Genomic DNA, 25,301 nt, shown 5'->3' with positions numbered 1-25,301 from the left:
TTATGTCATTATTTGTCTATGGTCTTAGTTGCACTAATATTTTTTTCATGGGCAGTAGTCAAGTGTCTATCTGTGACTCGACTCGGGCGAAGTCGTCTGTTCAGGCTGAGGCATGGAAAGAGAAAAATATAGAGACGACCCCTTCCGTCCCGACACTACCTATCGTGCTGTGTGTGTTGTGAGTCATGCAGCGATTGCAGCATGAAGAACTTGTCGACTGTGTAAATGTGTGGCAATTAGTGTTGTGTTTTATAAGTAGGTGCATAGGCTATTATTTTATGTGTGCCAGTGTGTGTGTGCCAGTATGTGTGTGTGTGTGCACCACACGGTGGCTCGTAAATAACCAAAAGAATGTGCAAATTATGTTCCCTCTTTTTTTTTTGTTCTTTTTGTTTTTTTTGTGTTACGCTGTTGTAAGTAGAAAAGTAATTAGATATCCATAAAAAAGGTGTGCAAAAGCAGCATTCAATCTTAAGAGCTTACAATTTTCGATGATTTAAACTCATTACAACTAATTAAACTCATTCATAACAAGTATGAGCATATGGAACCAGTGAATGTCAACTTTAAAAGTATGAAACATGGATTAGATGTCAACAATTTTGTATACCCTTGTAGAGAGTATTATAATATGTTATTAATGTAAAGAAGGAGATGCTTCCGACCCCATAAATTATTTATGTATGTTCTTGAGCATCGTGAAAAGACGAGTAGATATAGCGATATATGTGTATGTGTGCGTATTTATGCCTATGTTATTTAAGCTTTTCATTGCTTTATTGAGATCAAGTTTGACACATCGGAACTACTAAAACATATAGCCGCCATAGAAACTATCGATGAAAAAGCCTACCATATTGAGTAGAAATGTAAAAAAAAACGTATTAACGTAAAATTAATTATTTTTTTGTTTTTGTTGTTGTTAAGTACCTATATTTAAAAATTTTCCAGACTTGAACCCTAATTAAATTTGATGAAAAACATATAAAACATCGCATTAGCAAAAGTACACTCAAAAAGCAAAGCCCCAGAAGGGTTCATCGGGTGAGTCTTCAATCGTCATCTGCTGAGAGCGATGAGACTAGCCCTACCAGACAGGATCAGGCCTGAAAAGCATATCCAGAGGGTGCAATCTTTTTAGTCTGCGAGGATAGTTTTCATCTCGCAGGTCTGCTGCCAGCCGGTTGGGGTAATTGGTTGAGTCTGCCGAGGTGGCGCACTCCGAACCCCAGGATCTCCTTGTGGACTGAGGTAATTTGTAAGTCCCTGTGTACAACAGAGTTCCGGACATAGAAGGGGGCACCGACCAATCTATGTAGCAGCTTGTTTTGGAACATTTTTGTAGTATTTCCACGTTGGAGTGACACGCTGTACCCAGCTGGATGCCGTATGTCCATACGGGCTTTAGGATCAACTTATTCAGAAATTTCTTATAATATAGAAAAACACCAAAAAGTATGTGGAAAGTTATTCTTTTTTAAGTAAATTTATTGATTATCCATCGATAATTGTCGATTTTAGGGCAAAATTTAGTGTTCGTCTAGTTTTTCTAGTAGACCTTTTAAAATGACTGGTCAGAAGTATTCATTATGTTCGTACGTGTAGGTTTCCATGTTTTTAGTCTAAATCAGCACGACTATCTACATTGACATTTAAGGGAGTCCAACTGGCTTGCTGCGATACAAGTATTAAGCTCCACCTGAAGAGCATGATACAAACTGTTCAATATGTAAGGACTTCCATAATTCGTGTATTGCTTAGTCAAAATATTTCATAGAATACGTTGCTGTTACATTGGGAACACAAAAGAGCGCACACATATTCAATTCACAACACAAATTTGAAATTGGCTGGCTAAATAGTCCTGGAAACTTTTATCACTTTCAAGTAAGCTTTAAGAGAACCATGTAGGCCATATTATAATTATTGATAAAATACATTTTCTACCCAGGATTCTATATTCCTTTATCAATAAAAACTGTCTATTATCTATTATTAACAATTTATACTTGTTCAGGTTGATTTCCCAGGCCGTTAAGGGGTCGGATACTGCCGAGTGTCATATGATAAGCTTCTTTGGCACCATAAACCAATAATCTTGACCTTAAAGGGCAAGTAGAAATGATTTCAAAGATAATATTTAGACTGAAAAGTAATATCAACGAAAAGTGTAGATGGCCTGACATATAGCAAAGTAATTACGTATATACATATATAAAGAAGTGTATGTTTGTTAAGTGGTTTGCTCTAACAATATTTTTATTTTAAATAATAATATACCTAGAAAAGTTCGTTGGACCTGTACTCTAATGAAATTGTTAACTAGAAACATATAACTATTATAATAAACTAATACAGCTAAAATTAAGTTGAAAAGTTCATATTTAAACCATTATAGTTTTCTTTAGTTGGCAAAAATCAATTGCGTTGTTCTTTGTTTGACATCAACTTTGAGTTGAAGCTTTATGTATGTATACATATATGCATCTACATATACATACATATAGTACGTAAACCATTAGGAAAAATTTATTTTTTATGGTCACTTAAACATTTCAAACTCCTTCGATTCTCTCTGTCTTCATTTTTACATCATCGTTCCTCTTTTTTGATTCACTTAGGTTATGTGTAATATTTTTAGTTTTCATTCCATTTTTTTTTTTTTTGCGCTTTTTATGCATTTTGCGTGAAAACGCCATGAAATATGCAACACATGTGGCGCCTCAAATTGTCTTTTATGTGTCGCGGCATTCCCTTCCATCCTTTCAGCCTCTTCTTTTGCATGTGGGTAACTCCGAGAGTGTGTGTGTGAGTGTGTGGGTATATACCAGTCAAGTTTTATGTGTCGCATTAAAAAATTTGCAAATGTCACGTATGCAAACTGTTCTTATCAATCCTCCTGCCATTTTCTGAAATCCTTCGCTTCTGTCTGCTTATCGTCAGGCGGCTAAGGTCGTAAAAGATGCTTCTCAGTAACAGTAGCAGAATTCGGGAAGAAGCAGTAGAAGCTTCAGCATCAGCGGCGGGAGTCATAAAACTAAAGGAGAAATCAAAATAAATAAAAATAAAAACTGGTACACGCACACACACACACATATATATAGACAGATAGAAATTTGGTCATAAAAATAGATAAAGAATGAAATTTGAATAGAATCAAACTGAAACGAAGTGAAACGCGTTCGCGTGCTTCATTGCAGTGTAGTGAGTGTTTGTCGTCTGTCGGTCCGGTCTTTATGGCAGGACGCCGCTTTGTCTGGGGCGTGTATAATCTATGCAGGAAATGGTTAACGATCTTATCCGAGAACATACATATATACCAAACATATATCTACATTTTATAGCGTCTTCGCCGTCATTATCAATGTGTTGTTTGGCGGTCGTAAATATAAATTCAATTATATAATTTATTGTAATTTAACCAAAAATAAAACATAAAATATATATACACATATATAAATAAATAGTAATAAAATAAAGAAAAACGAAACACACACTATAATAAACCATACACGGAAGCAATTATCGTAATTTTTCAATACATTTCTCTGTTGACTTTTTGTTGGTTTTTAATATTTAAATCAATATTTTGAAATAAATGAAATTAATTTTAATTGCACAACTTATTGATTATGAGAGCCACAGTAGAAACATGTGAAAAAGGGTGAAACAAAAGAGAGGAATTTGTTTTTTTTTTTATTTTGCTCTAGGCATATCCATAAATTAATGTCGATTGTAGGTGACAGTATTGTGTACTGTGTTCTGTGTAAGTAATTCAACAAGTTGGTTAATTGCAAATATTAAGTTCATTAATATATTCTTTCAAAACCGCATAAAAGTACAAATTTAATCATACATTCTGGGTTGAGAGTAAAGCCTTTGAAGCGGTCAAAAATCGGTTTACAATGAACTTTCCATTTACATTAATTTAAAAAATTAATTTACATTAATTTATAAAATAATGATTTTGTTTATTTATTACGAGTTCATTACTATAATTTTGTATATTACCAAACTGCAAGAATTAAAAAAATTAAATTTAGACCTAATTAATTTGAATTTTCTAGAAATTATCTTTGTGGGAATTTTTCTTATGTTAAAAACACCGAAACTAACTAACTATTCTATTATCCCTTATCTGGTACATTATACCATACACCCATAGGGTGAAATGGTATATTGAAGTCGCCAAACAGTATGGCTGTAACAGGCAGAAGGAAGCTTTTCCGACCCCATAAAGTATATATATTCTTGATCAGGATCAACAGCCGAGTCGATCAAGCCATGTACGTCGGTCCGTCCGTATAAACACCTAGATCTCGGAGACTGTAAAAGCTAGAGCCACCAAATTTGGTATGTAGACTTGTGTATATTATATTGCAGGGGTTGCATATCTCGGATTCAGCCGGATCTGACCACTATATCACATAGCTCCCATACAAACGGCAAAGTCACGAACCGTGACTTTTCTCAATAACTTCGTTATTTTCTGAGCTACTCTCGTGAAACTTAATACTAGAGAGTTTATTATTCCTATAAACGACTGTGCCAAATTTGATTAAGATCGGGTGACTACATCTTATAGCTACCATGGGAACGATCGGTGGAAAAAAGTGACTTTGATTAATAACTTCGTTATTTTCTATACTATGATTGTAAGCGTTCTTTCGCAAACATTAGACTTTTTAGATTAAACGGTTTTCCACTTTGAAGGTAAGGAAAGAGTAACAAACAACTTGCAAGGGTATACAAAGAATTGCCTGATAAAAGCCAATGATACATTTTAATATATTGTCTTAGGAAAAACAAAGTTAATTTATGGCATGTTATACATATTTGCCAGTAATGAATATTAAACCACAAAAATGCAAAAGGAATACTTTTCTATCACGTCAACGGAAAATCAATGTTTTGCGCCTATCACTAGACATTGAGCTGAATTTCCATTTAACATATTAATTGCACGATCACGGAATGATTTTAAATAGGGAAAATACGATAAGAAGTGTTTTAACAACTGAGCATATAGTATAAACAATTTTCAATTTTCGAAAATATGGTTCATTACAATAAGTATTTTTCAAAACAATTGTCGCCTTCTTGATTTTAGAATTTTACATTTATAAACAACATATTGGAAAATAAATAGTAATAGGAACTGACTATTTTGAATTTGTCGAAGGAAATTTGTTGTCTTTCCTTCTCGCTTGTCATTGGTTATTGAGTTGAATTTTCAACATATTATCATGGAATTTTTTGAAATAGGGAAAATATGTTTTTATGTAATGTTTTTAAATAGGGAATATTCAAAACTAATTCAGCTTTTAAGCCAAAATCCGGTGGATATTTCCGACTTAGGTGGGAAATGTTTAAATGCTTTTAATGGAATGATTTTAAATAATAAGGAAAATACGACGAAATATAATATAACGGTACTAATTATGTGGGTGAAGTTCTTTTGTTGAAGTTAAAAATTGAAATCAGCCTATATTAAGGAAACAAAATGATTCAGTTGTTACCCCAGCAGAGGGAAGTAATTGAATGAGCAATCGCATAAGTTGTCCCAGTATTTATTTGATTTTTGTGCGAATTTCGCCATGGCGACTTGATGAAAATAAACTCTAAGCATTATGCAACACTGGCAGTGCCATCGATAAGTAAAACTTACTGTTCAACATGTTCAGTGTTGAAAAAGAGGGACGGCTAAGGCTAGCTTTTACTCTGAATTATAAAATTGAGGAATATTCGGCTGCCAGAGCACCCGAATATTGTATTCTCAACTATATTTGTTGTCTAAAATCAAGAAATAATGTAAACTCAACAATATATTCGTTTGTTGAGAACAGTGCGTAGTGAGTATCCGTAATTTGGCATCTAGCAACACTATCTCGAAATTTGTCAGCTTCTTTTAGCCGGATATAACTACTTTTAGCTATAATCCCGCTAAAAGCATAATTTTTCTTTTGTCAATTACACAAAAACTACATAATAAATCGCCAAGGCGGACCTGAGTACTCGTGGAATTTTTCTCGTTTGTTTGATACCAAACTTATGTAGTTTAAGCGCGTTTTGGGCCCGAGTAGCCTAAGTAAATATTTACCTTTTACTTATTGATAGCAATGTCAGTGTAGCATAATACTTAAAGAGTTTAGTTTTATCAAGTAGCCATGGCCTGATATTGCTGTTTTGATCCATTTCTTATTTTTATGACCATTATTTTTGCATAAAATTATTTTTTTTTTGTTGCGGCCTTTGGCTTATACTCCAACATACGACTTTTTATATTCATTTTTATTCGTTACCCTTTTTCAACACTGAACGTGTTGAACAGTAAGTTTTACTTATCGATAGCATTGTCAGTGTTGCATAATACTTTAAGAGTTTATTTTCATCAAGTCGCCATAGCGAAATTCGCTCAAAAATCCTTTAAATACTGGGACAACTCTTGGGTTTGCTCATTCAATTACTTCCCTCTGCTGGGGTAGCAACTGAATCATTTTGTTTCCTTATTGTAAGCTGATTTCAATTTTTAACTTCAACAAAAGAACTTCACCCACATAATTAGTACCGTTATATTATATTTCGTCGTATTTTCCTTATTATTTAAAATCATTCCATTAAAAGCATTTAAACATTTCCCACCTAAGTCGGAAATATCCACCGGATTTTGGCTTAAAAGCTGAATTAGTTTTGAATATTCCCTATTTAAAAACATTACATAAAAACATATTTTCCCTATTTCAAAAAATGATAATCCATGATAATATGTTGAAAATTCAACTCAATAACCAATGACAGGCGAGAAGGAAAAAACAACAAATTTCCTTCTTCGAATTCAAAAAAATCACTTATTTTATTTTCCAATGTGTTGTGTATAAATGCAAAATTCTAAAATCTAGAAGGTGACAATTGTTATCTTATTTTCCTTATTTTAAAAAATTCCGTGATAACATGTTAAGTCGAAATTCAACTCAATAACCAATTACAGGCGAGAAGGAAAGACAACAAATTTCCTTCGACAAATTCAAAATAGTCAGTTCCTATTACTATTTATTTTCCAATAGGTTGTTTATAAATGTAAAATTCTAAAATCAAGAAGGCGACAATTGTTTTGAAAAATACTTATTGTAATGAACCATATTTTCGAAAATTGAAAATTGTTTATACTTTATGCTCAGTTAATAAAACACTTTTTATTCTATTTTCCTTATTTTAAAAAATTCCGTGATAATATGTTAAGTCGAAATTCAACTCAATGACCAATGACAGGCGAGAGGGAAAAAATGAAGTAAGTAAGTCGTCTCGCCGACTTAGGTATACCATACACCAGTAAAGCAAATATTTCAACTTTATTAAACAAATGCATTTTCACATGCTTTTTACAAGCATATCTTAGTATCTCGCTCACTTAAATCATACGAGCACCCCAGCGCCCCCACCACCCAAATTTGAAATAAACTTGATCACTTTACATACTACACAAGTCTACATACCAAATTTGGTGGCTCTAGCTTTTACAGTCTCCGAGATCTATGTGTTCATACGGACAGATGGACGGGCGGACGGGGACAGACCCTCCGTCCGTCTGACTGATCATGAATATTTATACTTTATGGGGTCGGAAAAGCTTCCTTCTGCCTGTTACAGCCATACTGTTTGGCGACTTTAATATACCATTTCACCCTATGGGTGTATGGTATAAAAACATTTAACCAGATTTTTCCTACATACATATGTCAATGTTAATGTTTTTAGGGCTTGTATAAAAGATTTCGAACCGGTATTAACATTGTGGTCATGACATTGTTCTTGATTCAATCCAGAAAAATGCTGATAATTTACCTACTACAAAAATTGAATACGATTTTTTTGAATCGGGTCAATAAAATTTTTAAGTTGTATCAAAAAATTGAATTTTGAAGATTGATGCGGATCGTTTAGTGTCTCCAATATAAGTTTTGTAAAAAACAATTAATTTTGGCCTTCGTGTTTTGCACTGTGTTCAAAATATTTATCTTTCATCTTATTCTAAGTAGTTTTTTGAATAATTGAGAAATCGTGCTTGGTAGTGAAAATGTTAAATATTTAGATTCACTTTTCTGAGATAGTAATATTTGACTTATCCATATCTTAGTAATTTCTTTTAATCGTTTTTAAAATGGTGATTGCGATCAGCATTAAAAGACAAGTTCTTCTCCTGGTTAAGAATGGTTAATGAGTTGAGCTAAATTTTATTGAAGGGTTATGCAAATGCTTGAGAATGGCTGATTAACCAATTGTCTTTTCATTTTTTATTCCGATGTGTCTACTTTTCATTTAACATTTTGCCAATTGGCTTCTGTTTATCCTTCTAAACCGGGAAATCATTTGCTTAACAATTTCAAAACAAAATGCTAATTGCAAATTAATTGGGCGCTGCATCTAAAAACAACAAGCAGCAGCAATAATAACAACAACAACAACAAAATAAAAACCTTTTTAAATGCTTTAAAAGAAAAAACAAAAACAAAAAAGAAAAAAAAACAAACAGACTGAAAAGCCTTTTCCCCGATGAAAGCTTAGCAAAGAGCCAAATAAGCGTTAAATGTTGCAAAAATAACAAAAAGCCTCACCCAGAGACTGCTGATGATGATGATGAGGGGGGCCCAGGTTGTGTGTGGGCGTGGCGGGGACGAGGACGAAGGCGGTTCAGGGGTGAGATGGTGGGCGGCTGAAAAGCGAACTCGAGTCCTGGCAAACACTTGTAACCGCACACACACACACATGTGGCCCACTCGAATGCACGAAGCTGAGGGCTAGTGAGCTGAGAGTCGAGAGATGAGATGAGAGATGCTAAGGACGCTGGGCTGAAGGCAATGCAAACAAATTAGTCATCATTAGCGTTTTGGACTCCGAAGGATCAAGGATTCTACGCTTTGTGCATGTATGTACAGATGTAGGATGTGCGAGTCCTGTGAGCTAGGGCAGATTTGCGTTAAATAAGCGCACTTAATGCGATTACAATAAACGCAACAAAAACACACGGTGGAAAAAAACAAAGAACAAAAAACAGAAACAGAAAGAGAAAACCAACCAAACCAATGTGAGTGAAATATCAAAAGCGACATATACTCATCGCAATACGGCCGGACAAATTGAAGTCAAAAGCGTAAAAGCGCATTTGCAACATTTATTAAAAAACGAAGCGAACCGAACCGAACTGAAACCAAAAAGCAAACCAAACCATAACCAAAACCCAACAAAATCAAGTGAAGAAGAGAAAGGAGAGTGTGTGTGTGTGTGTGTGATCTGAGGACAACTGACAAATGCAGCCTGAAAATTCACTTTGAACAATTTGTGCATGAATGAACCTGCCCAACGCGGCAACAATTTCGTTGACCGAGTGCAAAAAAATAAACCTAAAAGGAAATGAGATGAGAATGAGTACGAGAAAATGGTACCGGAAGAAGGATGGTATGGCAAAGAGGACAAGGCAAAGGAAGAGCAAAACTGTATGGCATAGTCCTTTTTATACGTTTTGACTATTGAAAAACACACAAGCGCACACACACAAACACACACAGCAAAAAAGGACATTCAAAAATATGAATGCAACTTTTACTGTTGCATGCCCCATGCGTTGAATGGGGCATATTGTGCAGGCCGCCAAAATAAAAAAGGGGAAAAAGAAAATAGGGTTACACTTTACAGTAGAACTTGCCTATAATAGATGACTATGAGTCCTTTTTAGTGCTAAGCTTCGCAAATCTATTTAATCCCAACATGAGGGATCGATCAATATAATTTGTATCTAGGAAATATTTTACGAGGAAATTTATTTATAGATCTAGGGCTCATAGAGACGGTCGGGCAGACGGACACGGCTAGAACGACTCAGCTATTGATGAGGATCAAGAACATTATGGGACAGGAAAATCTTCCTAGTGTCAGTTGTGTACATAGATTTATTATATAGTGGCTCAAAACCTAGTTCGTCTAGGGGTACTGAAAAACTTTGAAACCTTGTATCCTTAAAACTAATCGAGATATCAATTAATATGTTTCATTATTTTCTCATCTTCATTTAAAATCTTATATTTAATAATTGAATTGAGTGCACCAAATTTTTAGACGATTTTTGGAAACTGTTACCGTATTTCATAGTCCGAAAAACCGAAATCCAACAAATCATCTTTCTTTTTAATTACATTTTTTACAAAAGGTCAGTTCCATATTACCAAGGACTGTTTGATAGTGGATTTCATATTTGTTTCGTGTTTCTACTGCAAATTAAAAACCTTTATAGAGTCTACATGTTTTAAAACATAGATTCCTCAAATAAAGCCGCGATCTTAAACGTCTTAATAATTTGCATTAAGCTTGTCTTTGTGGCCTTTTTCAGAGGTGTCCTGGTAAGGACTGTACTTCCAGCTACTCCCTTTACATTTTATTTTTTAAGGATTCTTTTTATATACATATGTACATACATATATTTTTTGTATAGGGCGACATATGTTTACGCTTGGTTGGGCGCCATAATTATAGCAAAAATGTCACTGTGAAAAATGAGTGAGGTGGGGAGAAATTGTTGGATGTGGTTTTTGGAGCCCAGTTAAATTCCTTTTTTTGCACTCTCTCTCTCTCTCTTTCCTTCTTTTGTTTTTGGGTACGGAACTGGGGAACAAGAGTTAACTAAATGGCAATTAATTGAAAAGAAAAAAAGTTCCCACAAATGAGGAAAAACTGTTGGGCTGACTAACTGACTGACTGGCTGTCTGGCTGGGAAGGCTTGGGGACTAAAGTTTTTGTATACACTCTGTTTGCAAATGAGAAAGAAGCAGAAAAAAAATGTGAGAAAGGATAAAGAGAAAATGATTTTACCGGAATTCATATATAATTATTTGGTTATAAATCTTAGTATATTTGTTGAAAATAATTAAATGGTAGTTAAATCAGATTGAGCTGTTGTCAATTGATTTTTTATTAAAATCTTTGGAAAGTTAAAGCAAAAAGATTCAAAGTGACATTTCACAACAGCTTATTACTCTTTTGCAATTTTTTGTTCATCTAACAATGTTACTTTAAAAGCCAGAAATCTAAAATGAAATGTTGATCCAACAAACCAAAATATCCCTCTTAGGTGAACGTATTATTTTACCGCTGATTTTTTAATTTATATCCGAAAAAAAGGTTTACACAGATCCCATTAAAATCAATTTAAATATATGTTACTCAGCTGCTGGGCTCATTCTAATCACCATGACGAATAGCCGCCCATTCTGATTGTCTCTTTCTCTTTGTGTGGGTAGGTGGGCATCAGCTGAAGTTCTTTTGGTACTTATTACACATGTCAAATGTCACAAAGCGAATTCATAAGGGGCAAAACAAAAAAAAAAAAATCAAAATTAGCCGCAGCAAAGTGAAGAAAAATTACCCAATCAGCGCGATAGCAACCAACCTACCTACAGTCGAGACCCTTTCGGTTTGGTCGTGAAGCAGCTGTCATAATGATGGACCAAAGTGCATCATCATGAGCAGCAGCAGCCGCAGCAGGAAGGATGGTCATGAGGAGGAGTAGATGAAGAATCATCGGGTCGGGTGTATATTGTAGCACATGGAGACAAAATGCGTTGCGAGCATAAATTACAAAAAGCAATTACAACGCCAAAAACACACTCAGGACTAATCATGTGAATGGGAGTGGGAGGAAGAGGAGAATGTACGGTTGGGCTGACTGTAATGTTGTGTGTGTGTGTGGTGAGGTATGTGGGTGGGTGTGGCACACAGATGTGTGCAAAACGCTCGCGCGCCACCTAGTGTTCAAAAATTGCACACACTAATTGCGCGCAATTTGTGACCAGAGCCAAGTCGATATTCTACTAAACCAGACTGTTTGTCTGCCTGGTCATTAGCCAACGCCCGGGCAGTTAAAATGCCTTTATGAGTTATTGTCAAAGTGTCTCTCAAGGGACAAAACGACAACCAGGCCAAGAGTACAGCCCGACCAACTGAACGCCGAAACACTTGGCACTGGGAACTGGGCACTTGGCACTCTCGACGATGACTTTTATCGCCTCCATTCGTTTGTTTGTTCGCTTGTTTGTTGGTGTTGTGCGTGTGTGTGTGTGTGTGTGTGTGAGTGCGTGTGTGAAAAAGAAGGCGCAACTTAATTACCATGAAAATTTATAGGCTAAAATAGGCGTTGAGCATTTTTAATGCCCAAAAGACTTAAAGCAATCATCAATTGAGGATGATAATTAAAATTAATTTGAATCCCTTCAAAAATTGAGAAACAACAAAATAACCATTAATAATTATATTTCTAACAAAATATAAATATAAATCTACTTATATAATAAATAATTATTTATTACATATAACTTATCCAGAAAATGGCTTAAAGTGAGTAAAAGTAATTAACAAATTGGCTTCATGTTGGTTTATAATTTTCCATTAAAAGTGACCCAGAATGTCTTCATTAATGACCGAGATAGTTAATTTTTTTTATCTTTCTAGCCATATCTTAATTCTATAATTATTGTAATAATAATAGCAGAACTAATTTTAAATGAAGATTACTTGTTCTTTTAAATTATATATCGAGAATAATTAAGTTAAAAAAAAATTTTCAGAATCTTAGACCAAATTTATCACCTGATTATATATAGAAATTTCAAGCTACTTAAAAATAAATAAACCTCTAAATATAACCAATTTATTAAGTCCTTAGATAAGCTAATACTGTTTAATTTTTTATCTAATACACACACGTACACACACAGAGATACTTAATCGCTTGGAACTTCTTTCAATCCGCTTAACTAATTCACTTCTTCACCATGACAAAATATCCCTCGAGACGCAAAATCAAATCAAAAGAACAAAAACAAGAATAGAAAGAAAGAAAACGTTAGCAATTGCTAAATTAACAAATTATGCAATGGAAAAAAAATACAAGAAGATGGGTGGAAAACGATTACTTAATTTAGTTAATGTAAGCGCAGGACAATCCCAGACCCGTTTGACATTTGACAGATGAACTCGGTTGGTTGTGCTGGAGAGTACCCAAAGCGACCAGAGACCGAACTAGCAACCAAGTGACAAGTTCAGCGGACCAAGCACAGACAGATAGACAGACAGTCAGTCAAACAGGTCAAAGAGATACATTCGACTCGCTTTAAATCTTGATGTGGCATAATTTGTTAGCAGAAGAAAAACTGCCATCATCTTGGGTTACTTTGCTCTTGTCCAATGTAATTGTAACAAATAACAGCAGTTGGTGCTAGGTGGCAGCAGCAACAAGCAAGCCAACTACTTAACCACCCAACCAACCACCCACCCACCAACAACCCTCAGCACCTTATTCCGCCAATCATCCAACCAACTACCCATCCAACCATTCATTCATTCATTCATCTATCTAGCTAGACATTCAGTTCGCTTAATGGTCGTCGTCCGTTTTGTTTGTTTTTTCCAAAACATAAAAGCGCATTAGAGAGAGAATGCGAGTACTGCAAAAAAATATTTATAAACAAATAAAAATTGGGCATTATAAAAATAAATAACGACATTGCAGTTGAGCTAAAAATAAATACAAATAGTAAATAATAAAGACAAAAAAATATAAAAGCAGACACCTTGTCTAAGTCAGCATCGCAGTTTAAATACTCTATCACGAAATATAAGCAGAAAATTGATTTCAATTGTCTAGGATCTTAATTTTTCCTACTTGCTTTTTAGTTGGAATCATTAAAATATACATTAAAGTCCATAGTAGTAAGGTGAACAAAGTGATAATCGCTTATTAAAACAAGTTCAATTCGTTTTAAAGAAGGGAATTAATTTTTGAAACTATGTAGGTCCAATGTATTTTTTAAATAGCTACTACCTTAACCCTTTCAATCATATTATTCAGTTTTGATATAACTTCTTGGCATGAAATTAGTTATACAAGAAAAGATGATGTCATTTCTTAAGTTCTAATGTTACTTCTTAGTAAGAATCTCTTACTGTTAATAACATTAAAGAAATCTTAAAAATATCAAAGAAATTGTAATATATTTTAAATGCTTTTTAGAAATAATTATAAAATAATGCACAAAAATAAAACATAACGCATTTGTTTTTATAATATTTTTTCCAAATAAGGCACTTAGCAACCTAGAAAAAAAATTTGATAAAAAATGCAAGTGCAATGGAAAACTTGTACTTGAATTGAAAATTATGATTTATAAGGTTAATTTAGTAGCCATTTTTATTATTTCTTCCAACACTGCATATTTTTTCTAAGGAAAATGGTGACTAATGATTACTGATTACTTTTTTTACAAAGGTCAGAATTGAAAAAAGTATGAAACTAATTTTGATTAACCCCCATCATTGTTATTCCATTTCTCGAATTGGTTTATTTTTAATGATGGATTCATCTAATTACCTTTGGGTTAAACCTAAGAACTCATCTTTATTAAAAAGAATTTTGTTTTTTATAATTATTTTAATTTGGAATTTTGACTTATTTTTTTGCAACAATTTGAACAACTTTTTTGATTGAGTAAAATATAAGTAAATATAAACAGATATTCCATTTCGTAGCAAGCTTGACGAAGAACTTTAAATACCTATTGCTTTCAAGTTTCAGAATAGAGCATTGTAATGTTCTCATCTGCCCAGCGGGACGACAGGTTTTTCGAGGCCATAATCAGGAAAAGGGTTGTGTCTGCTAGCTTCAGGGCAAGAATCAGAGTATATATACTCTAAGCTGCTTTTCAGATTCATTTTTTCTACGTTTGTGTGTCGTGTCGTTTTTTGCTTACAACGACGAGAGGCTGATAATAAAAATTTAATGATTTTATTGCTTATGAAGTTGTAATTCATTTTCGCGCAACCCTTCGACAATTATCCTTTTAGATAAACAATTGCAGACACAAGAGACCATGAGACAGAGAGTCGGGACAATAAAACCAAAAAGGGAAGAGAATTGCTCATCTCGATTGTTTGTTTTCTTTTCCGCGTTTTTGCCCATATTTTTTAATTTCATTTCTCTTCCTTTGTTTCCCTATCTTCAACCCAACACCCGCCTTCATGCTTTGCTGTTGCTGTCATAAAACGTTTATTTCATATTCCCTTTGGAGATGTAAAAAAATTATGCAAAAAAACCAAAAAAAAAAAAAAAGGATTACAAACATTTACAGGAAATGCTCTTCTATGAGTTTTAATTACTCCCTGATATCAAACTATCCGTACTTTTTATGATCGAAATCGTAAAACTGATGTCAGTAGCTAGCTAGACGGTTAACGAAATTTCCATTTTTTCTGTTTGCTTTTTATGACTCTGTCGGCAACGAGTAAAGAGATATGGTGGAGAAATCATTTCTCTCACGCTCGCTTTCTCATCGTCTAATCTAAAGAAATAAATCTGGACATCCTTTTAGAATGAAGAAAAACAACCCATGACCCCAGGAATTGAAATCGAAATCTTAAATCTGAAATCTCAAAATCAACTTGCACAGTTTCGCACATAATTCAAAACAAATAACAAAAGGGCATATCAAAACTAGGACAGACAATTAAATGGGAGAAGGGAGCGAGCTCAGCTAAATACTGATATATCAAAGGGTTTTTTTATTGAGCATCCAATCAGAGCGAATAACACGCAAACATCGAAAGCTGACCAAAGTTGCTTAACTCAAAATGGATTTAGCCACCTAACCACGTACCCTTAGTGCCCTTTCTCGGCCTCCATCGTCACAGAAAAAACTTTCAAAAATGTCATATACACAATTATTTCTAATGACAGGACATATGATGAAGGACCTCTAAGCCAAAACCGTATGTCAATTTGTCAATTTCGCATATATGGATTTTCTTTTTTTGCACTCCCGTTATCGCAAATGCCGAGCAACGGTTTTCGGTTTTCTACTTTTTTCTTTTTTTTTTTTATTATTGATATCGTCCGGGCAACACGTGTGGTTGGTCTCTGGTTGTGGGGGGATTCTGTGTGGAGATTCTCTATACCACAACAATGTAATCTGATGCCTATGTCCGATCTCCATGTGTGTGTGCGTGTGTGTGTCTGAGCGTGTGTGGACAATTGGAATTGCCATTGGCTTAAAAATGCCAAATCATTATACAAAATATGCTTTTATTTCCTTTTTCCTGGTTTCTATACTTTTTTTTTTTTGCTTATTGCCATTGCCATTGCTTTTGCTTTTGTCAGTTATCCTGTGGTTATTTGATATTTTACAGTTGATAATAGCTACGGAAAATTGGACACAAAGCGAATAAAACTTTTCATCATGAAATACATATGTGCGTAATCATTATAGTTGATTGATGGTGACTGAGGTGTGGTTTTGTATTACAGCAGCAAAATAAATCTAGCAAACTGCCAAAAACACAAAACTGTACTTAAGCTTTAGTTGAATTTAACAGCATGACTGTACGTATAAAATTATGGCCCAAAATAGTACTTTTTAGTGTTTTCATGCGATTTTACATGCTGAAGCTCAACATTATCAACTTCCCAAATATAAATGCGAGAAATACTACAAAAATCAAAGTTAGAGCTTAGAAATACTCAGCAATTGAGCTTACGATAAAGGTGAAGTTAGCGTTGACCTAGACGGAAAGACCGATAGACGAGTGGGCAGACATGTTTATGTATGTATATAAGTATGTACATAAACTTATGTCGATCAAGCTGAGCTGAAATATTTTTATTCAAAAAGACCAAAACATCTTTTTCATTTAGCCAGTTCTGACTACTTTAAAGATTTTTCAATAATTTATGGAAAAAACTTGTTGATATATTTATATTTAGTTATTGATAACACTTTTACTTTTAATACATTTTAAACGTACGAAAAATGTTAATCCCAAAATAAAAATCTAGTTGCGAATTTCTTTTCTGTCGTCTGAAGAAAAAGGGTCATTTAACCCCTTTTGACCCATAAGTAATAAAAATAAATGGGTAAAAACGTGTGACAATATCATAATTTGTCATTTTGCATTAGAAAAATTAAAAATCTGTCTGAAGAAAAAGAAAAAAGGACAACAAAAAAAAAGAGAAAAAGGCGAAAAAACTGTAGAAGCCGCATAGACAAAGCGCATTAGCCTGCCGCTGACAAGAGTGAAAAGATCAAAGGATAACAAACAAATGATTGTGGGCGCAACATTAAGGGAACACAAAATGAGAGAGAAAAAGGCTAGAAGAAACTTCAGTTTCAATTACAAAAATTACAAAACAGGCGTCAATCAGCATTAAAATGAGGCGTGGCTCCACCCTAAAGCGAATTTCATCAAAAAATCTGCTACTTAACCCTTTTTCTTCTTTTCCATCTCTGTGCGTTTTGCTTCTCTGGTGGTGTGTTTGAGGTAAGTGTGTGTGTGTGTGTATGAGAGTGTGTGTGTGTAGGTACTCTACCTCGACATGCTCTACTTTAGATAGATGTATTTATGGTTTTCGTGAAGCGCTTCTCACACAGTAAGCATTGCGTCGCACAGGAAGTTGATACTTCAGGATGAAAATGTTTATGCGGGCGCTGCTGGACGTTCGTCTGGTTGCTGGTCACGTGTCAGCAGAAGAACAAGGACGACGACGATGAGGATGATGACGTTGACGATGAGGAGGACAAGGACAATGTCAATGGGAAATAATCAAGCATATTAATGACCATAAAAATGGAACACACTGAAAAAACTGAATGAGTTAAATGCATAGAATGCAGACATTGAAACTTAATGAGCGACTTCGGACCTTGTCCTGTTCCCGCCCAGCCCTCTGTCCCATGCCCCCTGCCCAGTGTGCTTAATTACGTGTAGCGTAAATCGCCAAGTTGAACCAAAGTTTGTTGACTCTTTTTGCTGGCACTTTTTGGTTTCTGTTTTCCCATAATTAAATCTCAACCCCTTTTGTTTATCGGTGTGCAAGGGGTGCGCCCGCGACGCCACCGCGCGCGGTAAGTGCGGTCCTTGCGTTTCATTTGCATATGGACGGACGGACACTAGCAGTGAAATTCAAGTACAGTTGTGCAACAACTGCAATGCATTTCAAGTGGTCAAAGCCAAAAAGGAAACAAACACGCACAAAAAAGGTCACGATTAAACCGGAAGTAAATTAATACATTTTTGGGATTTGGTAAATCTGCAAATTGGCAAATAAAATTAGGGTCGGAATCAGGGGGGCTGAAGAATTGAGAAGAATTTTAGTTTTTGAGATTTTGAAGAAAGCCTGAAAACTAGGATATACATTATGAATACTAAAAAAATCCCCCACTTAGTGATTTTTGAGAGTTTTCCAAATTAATCTTTTTAGAACTATAAATCAATCGTTTAGTGCTCAAAAGCGTTCTACAATTCTCTGAAAACGCGGGGCTCTTGGATAATCGGGCAATAGTAAAGCCCTTAAAAGTAAAGAGCCTTTACAAGGAGTTTGAAGTCCCAGACTCATGGGACCCTTTATTCCCATGGATGACAAAAATATTTATAGTTTGTGCTCGTCCATGAACTAAAACACTGTTAAAATACTTACTTGTTGCATTCGATTCACTTATCTTAATTATAACCAGAGGGCCGGGGCTAACTTCAACCGCGCCAACCACCGATCGTTCCTATGGGAGCTATATGATATAGTCACCCGATCTTGATCAAATTTGGTACAGTCGTTTGTTAGTGTAACAAATTAATAAATATTTAATTTGACGACAATAGCTCAGAAAAAACCGTTTGTATGGGAGCTATATGATATAGTGATCCGATCCGGCTGAATCCGAGATATACAACGCCTGCAGTATATGCAAGCCTACATGCAAAATTTCAGCTCTTTAGCTCTCTTATGGTCTAGGAGGAGATCGCGTCGATCCAGACGGACGGACAGACATGGCTATTTGAACTCGTCGTGCTGATCAAAAATATATATACTTTATATGGTCGGAGATGCTTCCTTCTATGCGTTGCACACTTCTGACCAAAATTAATATACCCTTTTTGCAAGGGTATAAAAATATAGCAGATTCATTGATCTAAAAATTTTAATTTTTATGGCGATGGTGTGAAAATTACTGAAGCTAGTGATAAAAGCCACTGTTTTCGACCGATCGTTCCTATGCGAGCTATGATATAGTCACCCGATTTTGTGTTTTTTCCATTTGTTTGCACCAAAAATTTTCTGTCCGATATAGAACCTGCTATGTAAATCTTCACGCATTAGGTCATCCCTGGGAATGACTTCGCATTGGCGTATTTATTAAAAATCTATAAATAGATTAAAATATTTTTAAATGTGAAATCACTATGTACAATGTACATATATAAACATACATATAAAAAGCGAGATACAACTGAGTGAACGATATGCAAAATCGAAAAATCTCACTACTTAATTTAAAAATACATTAAAAACTGAAAAAAGATTGAATGTTCTCGCCAGGGATCGAACCTGGGACCTTCTGCGTGTTAGGCAGATGTGATAACCGCTACACCACGAGAACCGTTAGGGGTTGTTGGCCCCATTTAGTTGGAATAGGACAAACAACGTACTTGAAATGCTAGACAAAAAACCGGACTAATACTTTATGGATGGGGCAAAACATGAAAGTTGATAAGTATCAAATTATTTACCTCTTGCCGATATAATTTTGACCAGAAGTGTACAACTTTTTAACACTTGATGAACAATAATAATTTATACTTGTTTGTGGTCGTTAAAGTCATCTTTGATTGCCCTCTGTCAATATTATAGATTATACTCACTAGAATAGCATGCGTGCACTTCTCCATTAACCTTTATGGCAAACGAAATATGCTAAATTTGCAGCATAGACCAACCTACCTCTTTAGTCATCAATTTTCGGTTAGCCAGCTGGTTCTCAGCCTTAATCTCAGTATATCACATACTGATGGAAAATTGTCTTCTGGTCTTGATGCTGTTGCTGGTTCAGGTCCTTCAGTTGAATCGAATTTTCAACCGACCAACCAACCAACCGACAAGCCCTCAATTATCAGATTTGCATGAATGCCACTCGATCTCGTTGTAGTCAGTCGTCATTCGTTCTCTTTCACATCCTCGTCCTCTTTCCACATCTTGCCCATCTTTCTATGCCGCAGCATAATATTTCAAATCAAGCGCAAGAGCTAACTGTAGTAGGAACTACTCTCATTATCCAAAGCACAGCATGTGGTTAGCCCCAAGTTGAAGTGAGGCAAACTTCCGACGATGACGATGGCGATGGCAATGGCAATGGCGACAGGGAAAGGAAAGCGGCGAAAGGAGCAGCACATGGTCATGTCTGATGATGAAGCAACACTGCAAAATTTCAGTCAATTTCCTCGAAATTGTTTTTTGTTTGTTTGCCAGAGACTACGACTCGACGACGACGACGACGACGACTTCGCTTAGGCTTCCTGTGTCTGTCTCAACTTCTACTCTCCTCTTACCATCTCCATGCCATATTTTTGCCATTCAAAAAGGGATCCCTTTGGCATTGTGTTTGTCGTGTAGCCTTACAAGCGACAGTGTTAAATGGTTGCAATATGTCATCAGGTTTGCCTTGCCGGTTACTAGATGGTTGCCAATGATAGCCCAATCATGCCAACAAGCCACGAGACTACCAAAAGCCCTCAGTGGAGTCCTTTTGCTTCTTCTCTGTTCGTGTACCCATGGTGCGGCGCCATTTGTATGAAAAATCGCCAGGATGCTAATACGTTTGACTTCCGTTGACGGATTACCGACTATTTTGGTGCCTCCGTGCATTCCCCACTCTCTTTCTCTCTCTCGCTCTCTCACTCTCTTTCACTTAACCAAAATTGCTGCGTTTCACATTTCATTTGAATATTTTACTTCAATGTGTTTTTTGGTTTTTTTTTCATTTGGTCTGCTGGTTGTTGTCTATTTTTTATGGGTAAGGGAAGCTATCTGATAATTTGCTGTACTGCAGCAGTATTCGAAAAAGGGAACAGGTCCTGGGTATTTGATAAGTAAGTGGTACACACAGAGCCTAGACTTCGGGACAGTTACACAGAAAGAAAGTGTTGAAAGGAGAGAAATGTGCTGTTTAAACACATTTTTGAGTTATTTTCATCACTTAAAAAAAAGAGCTTTGTAGTCTTTGTATCTTGTTGTTTTTTATGAGTTTATTCTTTTCGTCGAACGTCTATTCAAAATTTGTTTTAAATTTATTTTCTTATGTAAATTATTTTTGCAGTGCATTTTCATTTTTCCTCTTTGGTTGTTTTACTCAAACGCATTGATATGCAAATTTTCAAATACATTTCAGGATGTCTTTTTTTTTCTTTTTTGTTTTCTTTTGCGTATGCTTTGGTTTTCGTGTTTTGTTGCGGCTCTCTTTCACTTTTGTTTAGCTACCCGAATGTCGATTCCCTTTTCTTTCTTTCTATTTTTGGTTTTTGTGTTTTTTTTTTTTTGGCACCCATTTTGATTGCCATGAATGAGTAACGACCGGAAAGCTGTTTTTATGGCCACTGATAGTAGGTAGCTAACAGTGGCACAGTGGTGCATGGATGGGCAGATAGATGGGTGTGTGGGTGTTGGATGGGGCAACGGCAAGGTAAATGCAAAGCTAGAGAGAGAGGGAGACAGTTGGGGGTCGGTCGAACGGTTGGTTTGGTGGGTCTACTGTGTATTTTCAGTTTCATGATAAGCGGACCGAGCAAATTGAAAACGGCGTCAACATTTGAGGGCGTTGAAATGACAAGCGACGAGCTGGCTGATGATTTCTTTTGGCAATTTTGTTGATGGATTTTTGTTAATGGACCCAGGCACCCACCCAACCCGGCAAATTGCAAAAATTGGTATCTATGTTGCAACAAAATTTAAATAAATTGCTGTCATTTGTGTGTGTGTGTGTGAAACCTCCTTCCTAAACACTATCCACCTTATTTCTTGTTCCATTCATCTAACATTAAAACCCAAACCCAATTGTCGTTTCGGTTTGAAACTACGTTTTATTTTGTTTCTAAATTGAAATTGCAATGCAAACAATTTAAATGGGATTTGCATAAATTTCTGTTTGCTGGCTGTTCTCTGTTTTTGTGCACTTTGGTCAAGCCAGGCAAAAGCTAGATTGAGTTTGGGTAGTGGGTACCATTGGGTTCAGGTTGGAGTTTGTTCCTAGGCCCAGGACAAATCACTTGTAAATTGAATTAGTTTGCCTTGCAATTTGTGTGTGTGACCAACCCTTTTTACCCCTTGACCACAAAGCGCTCAACCATTGCTTGGCACTCCTTTCCGGCTATCCATCCCATTGCTACTCATACCTCACACTCTTCAAAATTGAATTTCACGCATATGTGCGTTTATACAATTTGGCCAATTTTCAATAATAACAACACACACACATTCACACACACACACACACACACTCACAAGAACTGACATCGTTTGGGTGTGAAAACCAAATCAACACAAAAGTTGCCCATAAAATATGATAACAAAAACCCAGAGACCAGAAATAAAAAAAGAAACACGAATCGAAAATAATAAAACCGTAAAAGTAAGACGTGAAGAAAGCTTCGGCATATGAGACAGTCAAAATGTCCTGCAATTGTTTGAGATATCCTTTTTCCTTTCTTCATTGGAATATAATTTCTTTTCATTCTCATGAAGAACTTCTGAAAAATCTGTAATCTATTCTAAATCTCTTTTGGAGCGTTATGTAAACCTTTAATTCACAATTCAATTATTCAATATCAAGTCAAATAATTCTTAAATAACATTTATTCTTAAGTAGAAACAAGAAGACGAGTCTTATTTAGAATGTCACGAATAAACCGAAAAAAACTGTAAATTTTCAAACTCGTCATTTTCTCTCCAACTGTGAACTGTAATCAAGCTTTAATTAAGCTGTCTTTAGTCTTTACGACGTCTCGAATCGAAGAGCAAGAATAGAAATAATAATGCCCAACTGATTTAGGAGATGAGACTCTGAACACAATTCAAATATATAAACTTTGTCAGAAGGTATTAGTATTAGTTATTTTGTATACGAAAAGAGAAGATCCCACCGAAAAATGGTAAAGTTGCAACATCAGTCAAATGAAAAATAAAAACCAATAAAGGCTGATCAGAAAGTCATCATCATCAGGCATGGTTTTCTTTTTTTTACTTTGTTTTATTTATAATGTTAATATATATAAATTCAATATTCAAAAAGAAAAAGGCGTTTACCTTAATTAACAGTTTCTGAAATACGAATACAATAAAGTGTGTAGTTTCTTTTAAAAACATTCCTTATTTATTCGAAAGAATGAAATGATTTTTGAAATAATTTTTCTTTGTTATAACAATCATAAATGATTTATATTTTGTTTTCCTAAAAAAAATAAACATTATGCCTTGTGGCAAAAAATGAGAAATAAAAGTTATTCTTATTCTTTCAAATTATTTAAAAAATCAAAACTGAAATTTTTTTTTTTAGTAAAATAGTTAAAATTACTAATTATTCGTTATTATTACTGTACGGTCCTTGCTTATAACTATACATTTGACAAAGTTCCTTTAAGAATCAATATGCCTGAACCTTGCCATCTCGCGCTCTCGTAACAGAGAGAAGACGAAGTAGAAGAAGGGTTATGCTGTATGGTTTAAAGGTTTTTCTTTTACCGCCGGCAACAACTCAATTATGGCCGGGGATACACACATGACTTGACAGACAGGCAACATGGCTTGGCATTATGTTTCATTTTTCCGATTTATTTTTTTTTATGATAAGTAGCCGCTGGCTATGAAAAATCCTTTGAAATTCTGGCAGGCCAACCGACTGCTTTTACATTTTTTTTCCTCTCTTTATTTTCTTTTTGGGTTGTGCGTATTTCTGTGAGTGTGTGTGGCAGGGACCAATCAACACCCCGTAGTATAAAAAAAATCACATTTTCTACCAATTTTCGTACATGATTTGCGCAAAAATGTTTGCATTCATTCTGGGTTTGAGAAAAATGAAAATCGAAGCCGCTTAAAGCTAAAGTCAATGTCCCTTTTGGCCCTACACTCTTTGACTCCTTCTCTTGCTGCTGTTGTTGCTGCCTCTGCGGCTGCTGCTGGTTGTTTTTAATACACGTCACATGTTTTGACGTGGTCAGAATTGTTGTTGCCGTTCTTATATATATTTTTTTTCAACAATTTTATGGTAATGCTGTAAAATGCTTTCTTGTTTTTTTTTTTTTGGTTTTTGCATTTTATTTTTAATATATATATAAAAACATATTTTGTAACAGTCCGCACAACAACAAAAAAAAAAGGGGATAATAATACCGCCGCATCATATTCAGGCATTCACGTTGAGACCGAGCGCCCATGCCAAAATTTCATCGAAAACCGATTTTACTTTGATGTTTCGTTTTTTACCATTTTGGGCATTTTGTTCTCATTCTCATTCTTGCTTGTTTTTTGTTGTTTTTATCTTTGCTGTCCTTCGTTGTTAATAAATGCAAATAAAATATGTTTAAATTGCATTATTAAAAAAAAATTGCATCGTTAATTTATATGCAAATACATTTTTGATAGCTAAAATGTCACTGCAGCCCCACAACGCAACGCAGTGCCGTCGGGGTCACCAAATATATATATATAAATATATAATATATCGAAGTTTTCGTTTTTTTTTATTTTTTGTTTTTGGCATTTTTCTCTACCATTTTTGTCGCCTAGGTATTTAAATTTTATTTCACATATTTTTTTGTGGTCGCTTCACGGCTGAGCCCCATTAATTTTGATAGTTCTGCGCCATGGCATATGAGAGATATCCTTTGATGGACACGGGGAAGGGGTTTAGGGTGTCCTGGTTAAAGCATTTACTTTGACATTTACGTTTCGATACACACATATACATCTTTATATATATATATATGTGTTTTTTTTTTTTAATTTTTGTCCGTTGGCATGGCAATTTGTGTGGATAATTTCCGTTGTGTATATGTAGGCGTAAATGTATCGTACAGTTGGTTGTTGTTGTGTTTTTTATTTCTTGTTTTTCCCGTTCTGTTAAACATAATTTTATTAGTTGCATTTCATTAATTTGCAGATTGCGCGCAATTTAATATTTATAGTTGGTTGACCTCATTTCTAATTAAATTGCAGAAATATTTCGATAATTAAATGCGCGAGAAAATTAGCACTGAAGGAGTGAGAGTGGTCGAAAAGATATGACACTTTGATAACATTCAGTCAGTTAATATTATTATCATTAATATTTACTAATTAGTTTTATATTTCAAAACGATACTCACAATATGCCAATCAAATTAAATGAAAGTTTTAAAAATCATCGTTTTTCTATTGTATGATACTTATGATCCTCGATTTATTCTTA

At 34.9% G+C, this 25,301-nt stretch overlaps 1 non-coding gene across 1 annotated transcript; it reads right to left on the bottom strand.

Annotated features, from left to right (window-relative positions):
- Positions 1-19,393: 19,393 nt before the first annotated feature.
- Positions 19,394-19,466, bottom strand: Trnav-aac. The gene has a single exon. It is a non-coding gene; the product is annotated as a tRNA-Val (tRNA).
- Between the last annotated feature and the right edge of the window lie 5,835 nt (positions 19,467-25,301).

Source organism: Drosophila willistoni (assembly GCF_018902025.1).
Source record: "Drosophila willistoni isolate 14030-0811.24 chromosome XR unlocalized genomic scaffold, UCI_dwil_1.1 Seg143, whole genome shotgun sequence".
NCBI lineage: Eukaryota > Metazoa > Arthropoda > Insecta > Diptera > Drosophilidae > Drosophila > Drosophila willistoni.
The sequence above is the reverse complement of the archived record's forward strand: the minus strand, read 5'-3'. Positions and strand labels throughout refer to the sequence as shown.